This window comes from Triturus cristatus, chromosome 11 (assembly GCF_964204655.1).
Source record: "Triturus cristatus chromosome 11, aTriCri1.1, whole genome shotgun sequence".
NCBI classification, from domain to species: Eukaryota; Metazoa; Chordata; class Amphibia; order Caudata; family Salamandridae; genus Triturus; species Triturus cristatus.
In genome coordinates this window covers 39,104,075-39,121,496 of record NC_140594.1, presented here as the reverse complement: position 1 = coordinate 39,121,496, position 17,422 = coordinate 39,104,075, and the positions used below count along the sequence as shown (strand labels likewise).

The 17,422-nt window shown below is 55.1% G+C and overlaps 1 long non-coding RNA gene across 1 annotated transcript in view; it reads right to left on the bottom strand.

The window, feature by feature from the left end:
- LOC146783191 (uncharacterized) overlaps positions 1-17,422 on the bottom strand; it is a 33,646-nt gene that overhangs the window by 186 nt on the left and 16,038 nt on the right. The window contains exons 2-3 of the long non-coding RNA XR_014970918.1: positions 671-815; positions 489-574 (exon numbers count right to left, since the gene is read on the bottom strand). This is a non-coding gene — a long non-coding RNA (uncharacterized LOC146783191). The remainder of the gene's footprint in view (positions 1-488; positions 575-670; positions 816-17,422) is intronic.

Here is a 17,422-nt window from a genome sequence, read left to right as displayed (position 1 = left end):
AACAGACATCAAGGGGACCAAATTTAAAAAAAGGGCCCACATTCCCATCAGTGATGAAATGGACATCCATTTATAGATGTCAATCAACATAGAATCATTGGATTAGTTAACACTTCTTAAATATACTTCACATCAATGACAACATAAAGTCAACATCACAACGTCACAATGATTTAGTTATAAAGACAACTAGTTTTGTTCACATATGATGATTTAGTCAAAAGAGACCTTTAGCAATAAACATTGGAGGATATACCATTTTATTTGCATAATTGGTGTGTCATCACCTAAATGTTTAGTTTCATTTGAAATATCCTCACTAAACTTCATAAAGAATGATTCAGGGGCCTATCTTATGGTAAAGTTTGACAATTGGTTAACCTTCATCCTGTCTAAAATGAAAGCAATTATCTGAATTGGTTGCGAGGAAAAAGGGGGGAGACAACAACGGTGTGTGCAAGGGTTAAGGAAGTAGAATAGATACCCACCAAAAGAATTGCTGTGTTAATCTTAGTGTTTTTAATGTCTTTCTCTAATTCAATGGTCATGTCACTGGAAGCATCCTTATGTGTCACTAGAAAGAAGCCAAAAAACGGGTCAAGTTAAAGAAACCAGCTGAATATATAGACAACATTTCCCCAAGTTGATAAGGGATGGGATGCGTACTCACTTCAAAGGGGTGTATGTCTTGATTTCAATTTTGCAAGGAAAGTAGAATATTCGCTAAGTAGCTAGGTCTGGTCTTGTCCTTCCAGCATGGATACTATTTACATTCTGTCCAACGGTGTGAGTAGCAGTGTCGCACTTTAAGATGCCTAAAGATAATTAGTGTACATCTTTTGAGTAATTTAAAAACAAGGCATCAAGTAGGTGTAATGTCAATGGCAAAGATGAAAAGAGACAATGGACCAGATATATAGGTGCCAATTCCGATCCGGTAAAAACCGGGTACGAACCGTCGGACGGAGCCTTTTCTCCGTCCGACTCGTACCCGGTGCGAAATCCATCCGAAAATGCAAGTACGATTCATACGGAAACACCATTTCCGTACGATTCGAACAAAACACCGACCGAACAGAAACTAAACACAATTCCGATCCTGAAAGGAGCCGACGTGACGTCGGTACGCATCCAGCCTACGTTTCACGAACCAGGAAGTACGATTCGAACCGACGTCATCCCGCACGGAAAATATTTACCGGCTGCCAAAAACTGCCGGGAAATCAGGACGACACACGCAAGGAGCAGCTGGACGCGACGAACAGACATGGACCCGAACCTACGTGCCATCCCTGCCCTCCTAGCAGTCCACCTGGCGTACAGGAACCGACGCAGACGCCGCAGAAGGTCAGCACAACAACCAGGGGCAAAGGGGGGGGCAGGGGCAGGACACACAACACCAACACATGGTACCAAATCACACATGGCCTGGACATACCTGACCATCAGGGCCTGGTCACTTCCAGGGGGTGGGGGCAAGGCCAGCAACGCAAGCGTCCGCCACAACGGAAGTGGATGGTCACGCGAACCGGTACGTACCCTACCCAGGCCGCAAGAGCGTGGGTACGGAACGTACCACGCGTCCCCCTACGTCACTCCAACAATAGCGGTACGGCCCGTACCCACGTCAGAAAGGCCTTGGTACAGCTCGTACCAGCATTGCTGGGGTCATGTAGGGGTACGCGTGGTACGACCCGTAGCCACGCCCCCAAGGCCTGTGTACGGTGCGGACCCCACGGCCCGCAACAATGGTGGGACGCACCGTACCCACACACCAAAGGCATGGGTACGGCCCGTACCCAGGCACGCAGAGCGTGGGCAGGGGTATGTACGGACCGTACCCCCACCCGTGGAAGTACGGCCCGTACCCCCACCCGTGCATGTACGCCCCGAACCCCCACTCGTGTATGTACGCCCCGAACCCCCACCCGTGTATGTACGCCCCGAACCGCCACCCGTGTATGTACGCACCCAAGCGCCACCCGTGTATGTACGCCCCGAACCCCCACCCCACCCTGGTATGTACGCCCCGAACCCCCACCCGTGTATGTACGCACCCAAGCGCCACCCGTGCATGTACGCCCCGAACCCCCACCCCACCCTGGTATGTACGCCCCGAACCCCCAGCCGTGTATGTACGCACCAAACCCCCACCCGTGTATGTACGCACCAAACCACCACACCAGCCGTGTATGTACGCACCAAACCCCCACCCCAGCCGTGTATGTACGCACCGAACCACCACCCGTGTATGTACGCACCGAACCACCACCCGTGTATGTACGCCCCCGAACCCCCACCCCAGCAGAGTATGTACGCCCCGAACCCCCACCCGTGTATGTACGGACCGAACCCCCACCCCAGCCGTGTATGTACGCACCAAACCACCACCCGTGTATGTACGCCCCCTAACCCCCCCCAGCCGTGTATGTACGCACCGAACCACCAGCCGTGTATGTACGCACCAAACCCCCACCCGTGTATGTACGCACCTAACACACACCCCAGCAGAGTATGTACGCCCCGAACCCCCACCCGTGTATGTACGGACCGAACCCCCACCCCAGCAGAGTATGTACGCCCCGAACCCCCACCCGTGTATGTACGGACCGAACCCCCACCCCAGCCGTGTATGTACGCACCAAACCACCACCCGTGTATGTACGCCCCCGAACCCCCCCCCAGCCGTGTATGTACGCACCGAACCACCAGCCGTGTATGTACGCACCAAACCCCCACCCCAGCCGTGTATGTACGCACCGAACCACCAGCCGTGTATGTACGCACCAAACCCCCACCCCAGCCGTGTATGTACGCACCGAACCACCACCCGTGTATGTACGGACCGAACCCCCACCCCAGCAGAGTATGTACGCCCCGAACCCCCACCCGTGTATGTACGGACCGAAACCCCACCCCACTCGTGTATGTACGCCCCGAACCCCCACCCGTGTATGTACGCCCCGAACCGCCACCCGTGTATGTACGCACCCAAGCGCCACCCGTGTATGTACGCCCCGAACCCCCACCCCACCCTGGTATGTACGCCCCGAACCCCCACCCGTGTATGTACGCCCCGAACCGCCACCCGTGTATGTACGCACCCAAGCGCCACCCGTGTATGTACGCCCCGAACCCCCACCCCACCCTGGTATGTACGCCCCGAACCCCCACCCGTGTATGTACGCACCCAAGCGCCACCCGTGCATGTACGCCCCGAACCCCCACCCCACCCTGGTATGTACGCCCCGAACCCCCAGCCGTGTATGTACGCACCAAACCCCCACCCGTGTATGTACGCACCAAACCACCACACCAGCCGTGTATGTACGCACCAAACCACCACCCCAGCCGTGTATGTACGCACCAAACCACCACCCGTGTATGTACGCACCAAACGCCCACCCGTGTATGTACGCACCAAACCACCACACCAGCCGTGTATGTACGCACCAAACCCCCACCCCAGCCGTGTATGTACGCACCGAACCACCACCCGTGTATGTACGCACCGAACCCCCCCCCAGCCGTGTATGTACGCACCGAACCACCACCCGTGTATGTACGGACCGAACCCCCACCCCAGCAGAGTATGTACGCCCCGAACCCCCACCCGTGTATGTACGGACCGAACCCCCACCCCAGCCGTGTATGTACGCACCAAACCACCACCCGTGTATGTACGCACCAAACCACCACCCCAGCCGTGTATGTACGCACCAAACCACCACCCGTGTATGTACGCACCAAACGCCCACCCGTGTATGTACGCACCAAACCACCACACCAGCCGTGTATGTACGCACCAAACCCCCACCCCAGCCGTGTATGTACGCACCGAACCACCACCCGTGTATGTACGCACCGAACCCCCACCCCAGCAGAGTATGTACGCCCCGAACCCCCACCCGTGTATGTACGGACCGAACCCCCACCCGTGTATGTACGCACCAAACCCCCACCCGTGCATGTACGCACCGAACCTGCTATAAGAATGGGGTGTGCAAAACACCCCCAGCAGTGCCCAGACACAGGAGGGGTGGGTGCAGGGTCCTCCCAGCAGTGCCCAGACACAGGAGGGGTGGGTGCAGGGTCCTCCCAGCAGTGCCCAGACACAGGAGGGGTGTGTACCTATCACTCCCAGCAGTGCCCAGACACAGGAGGGGTGGGTGCAGGGTCCTCCCAGCAGTGCCCAGACACAGGAGGGGTGGGTGCAGGGTCCTCCCAGCAGTGCCCAGACACAGGAGGGGTGTGTGCCTATCACTCCCAGCAGTGCCCAGACACAGGAGGGGTGTGTACCTATCACTCCCAGCAGTGCCCAGACATCGGACAATATACCCCATCAACAAGTTCAGTGACCTACAAGGGTGATACCCCAGATGCAGGCGGAGCCATCGCTGAGCCAGCATGGCTATATTGAAAGGCAACCCTCACACATCCAGGAAATGTAGACACAGCACAGCACAGCATTTGGGAGACACCCTGCAGGAAAAATGGCCTGGGCCACAGAGGACGGAACACACCTTGGGACAATGTCACCATACAGTGAGAGCAAACATGACCAAATACCATTTGCAGAGACCTTTGTGATGGCACGCAGATGGCAGGGTACACCCCATGAGCAGCACACTCCAACATTTCACAGACCCCTAACACATTATCACCACCCCAACGCAGGGAGCACCAGCACCAACAGCAAGTCCAGGAAAGCATCAGTGTGCAAAACAAAAAGAAAAGGCTTTATTCAGCAGGAAAATATATCAGAGAAAATGTCCACTATGTACAAGGGCCATGGGCCAGCCCAGCAGCAATGTCCGGGGGGGGGGTACACATCGGGACGTGTGTCCCCTAGCTTGCCTGCACAGTTCACAAGTCCATTTCATCCACAGAAGAGGGGGCATCAGGGGGGAGGGTGGAAACAGGCACCGCAGGGACAGGAGGGGAAAGGGTAGGTGTTGTGGGTGCAGGGAGGGATGAATCTGCCACAGGGGGGGTGCCAGCGCCAAAGGTGGAGGACAGAATGGCGCTGCACACGTCGGCAAGTTCCCCCAGCGACTCCCCCGTACCCAATCCAACCACAGGCCCCAAGGAGGGGGGGGGGGCAAAGGGATGGGTCGCAGCGCCACTGGGGGAGGGTGTGGACAGGGTGGGGGACTCAACTCCCCTGGCCGGGTCCCGCCTCCACCGCTTGCGGGGTGGTGTCATCCTGGGGCTGGGGGGCACACTCGCAGTGGATGATGCTGTCACTGACTGTTGGCCAGGAGAGCTAAGGGGAGTGGATTTGGAGGGAGTGGGTTGTGTGGAATGCGGACTCCCACTGTGGCTGCGTGTTCTACGTTTCCCCCCCGACCCAGTGGGTGTGCCTTCCTCACCCTGTGTGTGCGTGACAGGAGGTGTGCGCTTCGACTTCCCTGGTGGTGTGGTGCCTGTGTCTGTTGGGGTGCGTGCACGCTGACGTCTGGATGTGCGTGGGACAGGCACGGGAGTGGGAATTGTGGATGGGGCAGGGGTAGGGGGTGTTACGCAGCGCTGCAGGAGATCCAGTGCTGCAGTCAGTGTGGAGTCTATGGACCTCAGCAACTGCCGTTGGTCAGACTGCGCAGCCGACATGCCCTCCATGTATGCCTCCATCTGGGTCAGCACCTGGGTGTGGGCATGGAGGACATTTAGCATCGCAGTCTGACCAACCTGCAACTGCCTCAGGATGTCCACAGACTCCGCACTCACCGCAGCAGTGGTGACAGGGGCAGGGGGTGCGGTGCCTGGCAGGAAGGAGACATGTGGGGACCGAGCACGGAGGGAAGGGCCACGAGCATGTGGGAGGCCGGTGATGGAACCTGAGGTGGCGGGGGGATGTGGAGGGCTGCCATCAGCTGGGGGGGCAGACTCCGCCACCTCTGGGAGCTCAGCCTCGGACCCGTCTGCGTCATAGTCTGTGTTGGCAGTCAACAGGTCCTCCGCCTCACTCCCTTCGGCCTCCGTGCCACTCCATGTGCCAGACAGGACAGCACTGCTGGTACTGGTGCTCAATCTCTCCTCCCGGTCCGTGCTAGTGTCTCCTTCCGTGTCCCCCGGCGATGCTGTGGGCAAGGTGAAGAGACAGGAGAAAATCAGACACCTGTACACTTATGTCACATGAGTCAAATATACATAGGTCACATTGCATAGCCTGAAAAGCAACAGGAGTAACACCTACAAAACAATGTACACATGTAGGCCATGGAACACACAGTTTTTCTACCCACCATGCCACTGAGACACAATGGAGATCATGACACAACAGCAAATCACTGCACCTGAAATTTTAGAGAGGAGTCAGCCTCTGGGGACAAATGTGCACAGCACCTGCACCACACTGCGTCGTCAAAAAGGGATGAGCATGAATCATATCCATTTACTCTTGCCGCATGCTGCAAAGGCAATACATGAAACCAGGCCACACATGACAGGGTCACTGCACCTTGAGCGTATGTCCAGTCAAACATCACACACAGGCTAAACCCAGCAAGGAGGATGAAGCTTCTGACATGTAGGCCTTGTACGCACAAACCACCCACACCTGAGACAATCTCATTGAGACGGAGAAAGTATGTACACCTCTTACTCTGGGATGGAAACACATGGCCTCCACTAATTCATGACTGTAAACACACAGCCCCTGGTGGCCATGTCCACACATCATTGACAGGCAAACATCATCAGATTGTCTCAACAACACACACAGGTAATGCCCACTGTGAGTATGCACAAGCAAAATGGGTCCCCCTGTACAGTGGACACATGTAGCAACCTGTAGGTCCTAACAGTTGAGCCCAGGGTACAATGCCACCCTACGCAACCCATGGCAAAGACACAGTGAATGGCCATATTGTTGGATGACGCACATGATACCTAGGAAGAGGTGCCCCAGGGCACAGTAGTGCCCACACTCCTCCATGGTCCAGGATGGACATGACTGCAAATTAAGCAACCGTCCCTGCACTTAGCAGGCCTCCCACTCAGGCACATCATGTCAGAGGGCACACAATTGGACATGCATGCTGGAAGGCTGTACATTTTGGAGACACACCCCTATGTCGTGATTCACAATCAGTGCCAAGTGACATGGACACCACAATGACTGAAATTGGCCATGGCACACGCAAGGTCCCCATACCTGTGGCACATCACCCCCACACATGATGCTGATAGCATAGGGCACCTGCATGAACTGCCTGCATAAATAACCTTGTGCAAGAGTGGCGACAGACCAGGGAACACATTGCAAGGAGGGGAAGGGAGGGAGTGAGAACAGCACTGTGCTACTTTGTGGAGAAGTTGACGCACTGCACAATCAAACCCTGGCAGTGTATCCATGCAACTGCACACTTACATTGGCTGGGGACACACAACTGACACACATGTACCTACCCCCTTCCTGCTGCTGCCTCTCCTGTAGGCGCCTGTCCATATCGGGGAAGACCACCGCCAGCACACGCTTCTGGATGTGGGTCAGACGACGGCGGCCACGGTTCTTACGGCTCTCAGGTGAGTCCCCCAGCAGGAGCCGTGCAATCCTCCTCGTCCAGCACCGGATGTCCTGCCAGCGTTTCCTCACCTGAGACAGGCTCCGCCTCCGACCCTCTGTACCCCTCACGGCACTGACGGCTTCCCTCCAGATCTCCCCCTTGGCAATGGCGCCTACCTGTGAGGATGCAAAAGAGAGAATACATTAATCCACATGAGCAAAGACACAGAGACACACATATAGAACAATCCTCATTATGAACAGGCCATGGTATGCATGCAACTAATTGCACCTTTGTCATAGGGACATTATCCACTGTGGAAGGCCAAATGCACTACGTGCCAGTGGAAGCACACGGGTGGCATGAGGGGTACCACACACTCACTGACCAGGGATCACACTGTGCCTCACAGGCTACACCAGGATTATGTACAGCACCTCACAGCAGTCACCTGCCCCAGCACACTGATGCTACCTCAGCAGAGTACACAGACACACACAGGTACAGGACAATCACATGGCATTGCCAACTGCGGGTACACACCTCACTCTGCCCATGTGCCAGTAGACGTGGGTGTCACAGGTGTGGGGCTGGCTCAGCACGGCATGCACACAGCACTGCTCCCTGCTCACATCCGATGGCCAGGCCATATCCATCCCTCATGCTGCTTGTGTGCAACACTCCCCATATGCACTCACCCACATGACAGGGGACTAACACACACACCAATGTGCAGGGGACGAACACGGCCTTTGGACACTCACAGCACAGGTACACTGAACAAACACACATCCATGGGTACTGACACCTGTCACACTGGGGGGAACACAGGATCACATCAGGACTGTGGAAACAACATCCCCAGGAGGAGTATGCAGGCAGAATGTGGCATGCACCTTGCATTCATTGTCACAGTAGGCACTATGCAAGTGAGGAGTGCACACAGGAAACACAGCATGCTCTGCATGGGTGACATGAGGCCTTCCACACCCTGGGACCCACTCCAAACAACAGTGCATGTCTGTCACACATGGACACAATGCCAGAAGTCACTGTCACACAAAAGGGGCACAGTCTAAGCTAGTGGAGTCTGCACTCACCTGAACCCCTGGTCGACCATACAGGCTCTGGAACTGTGGGAGGATCACATCTATCAGGGCAAGGTTCTCCTCCTGGGTGAATGGCTGTGACCTCTCCACAGTCCTGGACATGGTGCCAGAGGAATCACTATCAGCAGCAGTGGTCAGGGATGAATGGATGTGCAGGCAAGTGCTCTCTCATGGGACCTGGCTGCCTTATATATGCCTGGCTGGCCTGTTCATGTATAGGAGTACAGATTGATTGGTCAGTCACATTAGCATCCTACGTTTCATCCAATCCCTTCAAACCTACCCCAGTGTGTGGCTTTGCATGGTTTCAGTTTTGATAATGATGTCAAGTCAACATCCACATTGCAACAATGTAGATTCTTTCAAACTGACTTCTGCTGTGCACCTGGTGCTCAAATTCAAAAATTTAACTCAGTCTCCATGGCAACCATCAGGCATTTAGGCCCTTATACTTGTCCCTCATGTGTCCCCTATGTGTTTTCATACATTTACACACAGGTACGGTGCGTTCCACGCCCTAGGGCACCCCACAAGCAGTGATACCGACCGTACATGCGCTTGTACGGTCCGGATCACAATATGGGCGCTGGCGTATGCGTACGCCACAGTAGTACGGACTGTACACGCGCTTGTACGGTCCGGATCACAATATGGGCGCTGGCGTATGCGTACGCCACAGTAGTACGGACTGTACACGCGCTTGTACGGTCCGGATCACAATATGGGCGCTGGCGTATGCGTACGCCACAGTAGTACGGACTGTACACGCGCTTGTACGGTCCGGATCACAATATGGGCGCTGGCGTATGCGTACGCCACAGTAGTACGGACTGTACACGCGCTTGTACGGTCCGGATCACAATATGGGCGCTGGCGTATGCGTACGCCACAGTAGTACGGACTGTACACGCGCTTGTACGGTCCGGATCACAATATGGGCGCTGGCGTATGCGTACGCCACAGTAGTACGGACTGTACACGCGCTTGTACGGTCCGGATCACAATATGGGCGCTGGCGTATGCGTACGCCACAGTAGTACGGACCGTACAAGCGCGTGTACAGTCCGTACTACTGTGGCGTACGCATACGCCAGCGCCCATATTGTGATCCGGACCGTACAAGCGCGTGTACAGTCCGTACTACTGTGGCGTACGCATACGCCAGCGCCCATATTGTGATCCGGACCGTACAAGCGCGTGTACAGTCCGTACTACTGTGGCGTACGCATACGCCAGCGCCCATATTGTGATCCGGACCGTACAAGCGCGTGTACAGTCCGTACTACTGTGGCGTACGCATACGCCAGCGCACATATTGTGATCCGGACCGTACAAGCGCGTGTACAGTCCGTACTACTGTGGCGTACGCATACGCCAGCGGCAATATTGGCCCAGGGACCCTATACACGCGCTCCGAGCGTATGTACGGTGCGTATAACAACTGTCAGTGGTGACAGGCGGCACACAGACAGGAATGGAGCGGACAGGTATTGCCAAGGGTGGACACCAATGCATTGTCTGTGCAATACCACCTGTGTGTGACACAGGTGTGTCAGGATGTGATGTGGCACTTTACCCCTGAGGTGTGGGCAAAGCACATGTACGATGAGCTGTGTACACATGTCGTGTGTGATGGTGCGCATTGTACCACACATCCCCTGCACTCCTTTGACATGTGTGCATGTCGTACACACTAGTGGAGCCATGAGTCACTTGCATGTCCCAGTCACGGACACCCGCACCTGTCCCCTGATGCCAGGTACACGGAATATTACATATGACACGTGTATGGCTGCGTTGCATGCTGCAACCATGTCATGTGTGTGGCATGTCTTTCCATGATTTTGCTGTAGGTGTGTGATTCAATGTGTCAGCAGTTGCTGCTGCCAACATGTGTCTGTGTGTCGATGGGCATGGCACACTGTTCCGCACACCAGCCCACATATGTGATTTGCCATGAGGTGTGTATGTATCCAACTACACGGAGTATCAACACAAGTACATATCCACATGCTCCCTATGTATGTTCTGTCTCGACATGTACTCCTCAAAGGCAATGTGTGTGGCCTGTCCTATTCCTATGACATGTGACCAGTGCATATCGCATCCAACTACCTGTCTGTACCATACGCATACTACCTCTGCACATGTGTGGATGTCTGTGAATCCTGTGATGCGTGTGCATGTTCACTTACACTGGCCCACAGCTAGTCTCATGCCATGTCATCGTGATCTTGCCCCCCTCCGTTAGTGGCTGTCCCTTGGTAGGAGTGTAACCTGACTGGCGTTCGTGTCCAGGAACTGTGGCACAGACCTGACTCACAACGTGGCATATGTGTATTGGCTGTGTAACATGTGCTCAGTGCATTGACGATGTTGTTGTACAGTGCTCACTCTTAGGTGTTCCTTCCATTTCACTGCAGGGCTCCGCCTCTCCCTCGACGTATGCCAGACATTGCTGCCCTGCATGAACGGGACTGTATACGCCGCTACAGATTCAGCCAACGGTTGATTGATGAGTTGACTGGCCGGCTGGAAGCACAACTCCTCCCGCGCCACAGGTATCCAAGTGCACTGACACCCAAGTTGAAGGTGATGGCAGCCCTACATTTCCTTGCCACGGGTACGTTCCAACATACCATTGCTGATGTCGGGGGCATGTCCCAGACGATGTTCAGCCGTGTTCTGCATGATTTCTTAGAGGCCATGTTGGTTCACCTGGATGAGTACATTAAATTCCCAAATCGTGAGCAGTTGACAGATGTCAAGCGTGAGTTCTATGCCCTGGGAGGGATGCCCCATGTCATTGGGTCCATAGATGGGACACATGTTGCGTTGGTACCACCACAGGCACAGGAGGTGGTGTATAGGAATCGCAAACATTATCACTCCATTAATGCCCTTGTGGTGTGTCTGTCCAACATGGTGATTTCACATGTCTGTGTTCGCTTTCCAGGATCAGCACACGATGCCTTCATCATGAGGCGTAGCAGGGTGCCAGAAATGATGCTGCAGCTGCGGAACGAGCGAGCATGTATTGTTGGTGGGTAGACTCTGGCAGTTCTGTGTTTGGCGTCATCTTCCAATCTCACTGCCTGTGCTGACACACTTCTGTCCATGATGTTTCCTTGTAGGGGACGCTGGCTATCCCAACATGCCATGGCTGATGACGCCTGTCCGCAACCCCAGCACGGCTGCCGAGCACCTCTACAACAACGCACATGGGCGGACCAGGAGAGTCATTGAGAGGACGTTTGGACTTCTGAAGAGCCGATTCCGGTGCCTCCACAAGACCGGCGGAGCACTCCCATATGCCCCGGTGAAGGTGTGCAAGATCATCATCGTCTGCTGCATGCTGCACAACATGGCAGTGGAGGAAGCTGTTCCACTCATACTGGATCAAGATGACCAGGACCATCCACCCGTGGAGGATGAAGGGCTTGGTGACGGGGCAAGTGATGTGGAGGAGGAGGAGGCTGTGGAGGACATGCGGAGTCGGCTCATACGCAACTTCTTTGCTTAGTGGTGAGTTCCAGTGTCTGAGTGTGCACGCATTGGGCCGTGTGTGGCATGTGTTGCAATGTGTGTGTCCATCTGCATGTCTGCCAAGTGAGTCAGTGGTGTGTATTGAAGTGTCACTCAAGTGATGGCGCAATGGAAGGATGTTGTCTGAGGGTCATCATTGTCACCTGTCATGTTAACAACATGATACGTGTTAAGTACATGCTTGCGGATGTGCTCCTTTGTGCTGAATCCTTGTGTGTCTCTCTTCCACAGGTCCATGTGCATGCTGTCTGCTGGTGGCATTGTTGTGCTCCTGCTACTCCTCATGAACACAGCGACATGTGCTGATTCAGCGTCACATGCACGGGCAAGTGTTGAAATCTCCTCAGGGTAAGGGATGCCTCACGTCGTTTTGGGTGTGTGAATTGTTTGTAGTCTGTGTGCACTTCTCCGGTTCATGTGTGTTCCATTTGCATACATGGTGATCCTACATGGGGAACATGACATGGGGCAGGCTTCACCTGGAGCCATGCTCAGACTTGGTGACTGTCATGTGGCAGGGGATTGGGGATTGTGATGAGGCCATCATTGTGTGTAACACTGGCCTCGGAAACATACAGGTTGCACCGGGTTGACATGGTGTGTGATTGCCCCATCAGGGCCTCAATGGTGTATAGCGGCCTCTCCGTGGCAGCAGGGGGTGTTTAGCTGTTATCCGTCACTTGTGTGCCAGGTCAATGGGATGCCAGCATCTGTGTTGCAATGGGGGGTGCCAGTGTTGCTCCCACATGTACATCCACATGACCTGTGTATGTGTTGACAGAGTATCATTGTCATTCCAACACACATGACTAATAAATTTGTCCCTCTGTCTCCAAGGTGCCTCTTCCCTGTCAATGGTGCCCTGTTGCCACTGTGCGTGCCGCAGGTCTGGCATAGTTTTCATAGGTGGTGCATATGTGTCTATGTGTAGAGTGACAAGATGCTAGGGGTTTGTCAGGGAGTGGGAACTGTATTATGCACAAGATGCACAGTTCCATCCACCTCAAGGCAAGAGAGACCATCCCCCAGGGAAACTACAACATCTGTGTAGAATCCTACCCTGCAGTCTACGGACATGTGCCTCACGACTCCCATGGTACTTGTCCATATCCGGAGTGCATCTGCACAGCTCTGCTACTGCGTCGGGCAACCAGGCCACATCAACGTCCTAACGGGATGGGGGGAATGTTTCACAGCCAGCTGCAGGATGACCTTCTAGATCCACGCCCACACTCATGATGCAGCCCACAACCCCAACACAACCATGTGGCACAGTGATCCTAAACTGCATTCTGGCATCTCCATGCATCCAACCTTGGCCTAGCCACCATTCTCAACATCCGCCTGACGCAAGCATGCTGCACATTGTAGGGACACATGTCTAGACATACCTGGGAGCGGCAAGCCAGGTCACTCCACATGATCCCTGACCTCTGCGCATGACTGTTGCTCCCCTGAATGTGTCTGTAGCCACAGTTGTGCGGGAACCACTCAGCTGGTTGGGCCCAGCACAGGTGAGTTTGGTACTCCATGTCTGTATCAGATGAGACATTGGGACCCATGTGTGTCCTGGGCAAGACTGCGACCCCACGGTTTGGATGGTTGGAGTTAATTCTGAGATCAGGCATGCTTTGACTGTACGACACACACATGTATTGTAATAATGTAGAATCACGGCATCATCTTGTAAGTGTGATTAATTTATTTGTGGTGGGGTACGGGTTTGTGGGGATGACAAGAGGTGCACAGCGGGAGTGTAGAATCCAAAGTTCACTGGGGGAGTTGGTATCCTTGTCGTAGCAAAATGTCAGAGTCCATGCCACAGTCTTCGTCAACATAGGTCAGACAGTGACCAGCAAGTCCATGTGGCAGACAATGTCATGTGCTGCTATTGGGCCAGAGGGCCAGGTGCCAGGCCAGGTGACCTGGGAGATGGTGATGTTCTGCTGACTCTCACAGTCTTTTTCGTGGACGACCCACCTTCCTGCGGGGACCCTCGGAAGCAGTCCGTGACGATGTCTGTGACGCTCCGTCGGATGAATCCTCCTCCTCCTGATCCCTCCCTGTGTCTGGTAATGGCCTTCGCCTGGTGCCACAGGGAGGGTTGCCCATGTTGTCGGCAATCCGACGGAGTACACCGGTCATTTGGGTTTGCACCGCCACGAGCTCAGCCTGTCTATCCTCCATCCTTCCTTGGTGTTGCAGTTGACAGGCATGTTGCTGGGACTGCAGGGTCTTCATCTCCTGGAGGGTCCCCTTGATGTCATTGAGGGTGGACGCAATCTGGTCCATGCCCCTGGTGTCACGCCGGTATGTATCCAGGATGTTGCTGACCTGGGACACTACCGGGTCCTGAGCTGCCTGGTCAGGTTCGCGCCTCCGCCGTCCTCCACTCCCGCCACCCCTGCCCACGTGCACCTGGCCTGCCGTTGTGGGTGCATCGGGTCTCCGGGACCCCTGAGGGATGGCATCTGCGTTGCCGCCTGCCTCCTCCTGGGTGCCCGGAGGACCGTGTCCCTCCTGGGCAGACTGGCTGGGTGGTCGTGTGCGGGCAGGGCTCCTGGACGTCTCCTGGGATGTGGCAGGAATGGGGGTGGTGGTTGGCACAGTTGTACCTGACGCAGGTGCTGCAGGTGGTTGGACACCAGAGGGGCCAGGTTGGTCTGGGTCATCCACGGAGTGGTGAGAGTCATCGCTGGCGGTGGGGTCATCATCCCGCGGAGCCTGGTCCTGTGTGACTTCCCCCCCAGTGTTGGGGGGTGTTCGTCGACGTTGACCTGTGTGTGAGAGAGACAATGTTGACAGTGTCACATGTGGCATCCATGTTGCATGCATTTCTGATTTGGCACTCTTCCTCTGGGTAGTTGGATCTGTCCTGCATTCCTCTCACAGTGCACTTGTGCATGGCTATGTCCCTTGGCCACAGCTGTCAGGGCTTTACGCATGTGTGAGACACAATCTTAGTTGATGCATCTATTTGGGTACACAGTCAGCAGTGTGGTGTGCGGGCGTAGCGAGCCATGCAGAGGCGCCTTACGTGTTGCACTGTACGTGGCCAAATGGTGTTTTGGCAAGGCAATTTGATGTTGCAGGTAGGGGACTGAAGCATTTGTGACAGGGTTCTTACCGACACGGTGGGTGGGTATACTGGGTGTGTGGTTAGGTCTGTGCCTGCAGCACGGATGGACTCGTGCACAGATTGACACATGGACCGGTCTTCATCTACGGAAGGGGGGGTTGAGGCACTGCCAGACCTGGTCTGCATGCACACAGTCCACCGGCTGACGAGTGGACATGGCCACACCACCCAAGGGTGATTTAGTCTCCCTGTGTCTCCCTTCCTCCCTCCCTCTGTCACCCTCCTCCCTCCCTCTGTCGGTCTCCCTCTGTCACCCTACTCCCTCCCTCTGTCTGTCTCCCTGTGTCCCCCCTCTGTCTCCTTCCCTCTCATTCCCCCTCTCCCTCCCTCTCTTTGTCACTCTCTGTCACCTCAGGCCAGCTTCCTGGGCACACACAGTTAGCCGGTCTTTGAATGGCCATTGGCTTGTTCATGTGAGTTAGTCCCTGTTCTCCGGGCACCCATTGGGCAGTGTGTCTGAGTGTAGGCTGCTGCTGTGGCGGTGTGTGCTGAGACTCTATCAGAGCGATGCATCTTCATTGTCTGCTGTTATGTGCAAATTGTGCCTTCAGACCCATGGCATCCTGCATGGCAGCCATCATTTGCAGGCAAGACAGTACTGTGTGGGTACACACAGTTTGTATGGCTGTGCCCTGGGCCATATGGGCTGAGGGCATTGTTGTGTGCTTGTGAGTTGCTCAATGTTAGTTTTGCTGCCCCCACTCCCAGCATCGACCACATCCTGTGTTGTGTTGGTGTATTGTGTGGCCTGTGACTTGGCATGGCCCTGATTGATGCATGGGGCATGGAGGTGCCAGTGGCATGTGTGTGTTTGTGGAGTGTTGTTGTGTCCGGTGGTGGCTTGGGGGGGGTGGCATGCATGATTGATTGTGTATGGCATCCCCCCCATGTGAGGTGAGTTGTTTGTGTACTCACCAGGGTCTGGGAGTCCTGGCAGTCCGTGTAGTCCCTCCACCGCCAGCGTGGACATCACCTTCTCCTCCCAGGGATGGTATTGTACCGGTCTGGGGGGCGGCCCTCCTCCAGTGATGTTCCCCTGGTTGTGATTGTCAGTCATCTTCCTCTTGACCGTCCTCCGCAGATCGTACCACCTGGATTGGCACTCGTGCCTGGTCCTTCTGGTTGTCCCAACAGCATTCACAGAATCGACGATCCTCTGCCACATGGCGGTTTTTTCGGATATGCTGGTCTGTCTGACCAATGTCCCAAAGAGCTGTGGCTCGACTCTGAGGATTTCGTCGACAAGGATCTCCAGCTCCTCCTTTGTGAACTTTGGATTCTTGGTGGTGGACATGGCGTGGGGTGTGGTTGTGGGGGTGTGGGTGTGGATGGCTGTGGGTGTGTGGGTGTGGTAGTGGAGGTGTGTGTGTGAATGTGATGAGGGGGTGTTTGTGTAGGTGGTTGTGTGAAGGTATGCAAGTGTGAGGTTCAAGTATGGTGGTGTGGGTCGTCTGTGGGCTCTGGCAGCAGTGGGTCTGTTGCAAAGGCTCATGGTTTGTGTGTGTGGTCCATTTTTATTGGTCCATTTGTGGGTGTGGCTGTGTTTGAAATTTGTGTGGGTGTGTTATGAGGAGTGATTGAGTTTTGGGCCTCTGTTTGGCAGTTTGGCAGTTGCAGGTGAGTGTATGTGATGTTTGTGGGGTTGTTGGGCCTGTTTGGTGGTGTGGGGAAACTCTACTTGACTCTCCTTGTGTAAATATGGTTTGTCCGGGTTCAGTACGTGTTTTTTTGGCGTCAGTACGGTCCGTACATGCACTGGTGGGGGTGCGGTCCGTACATTCCCTGGTGGGGTGGTGGTTCGGTGCGTACATACACGGCTGGGGTGGGGGTTTGGTGCGTACATACACGGCTGGTGGTTCGGTGCGTACATACACGGCTGGGGGGGGTTCGGGGGCGTACATACACGGCTGGTGGTTCGGTGCGTACATACACGGCTGGGGGGGGTTCGGGGGCGTACATACACGGCTGGTGGTTCGGTGCGTACATACACGGCTGGTGGTTCGGTGCGTACATACACGGCTGGGGGGGGGTTCGGGGGCGTACATACACGGGTGGGTGTTTGGTGCGTACATACACGGCTGGTGGTTCGGTGCGTACATACACGGCTGGGGGGGGGGTTC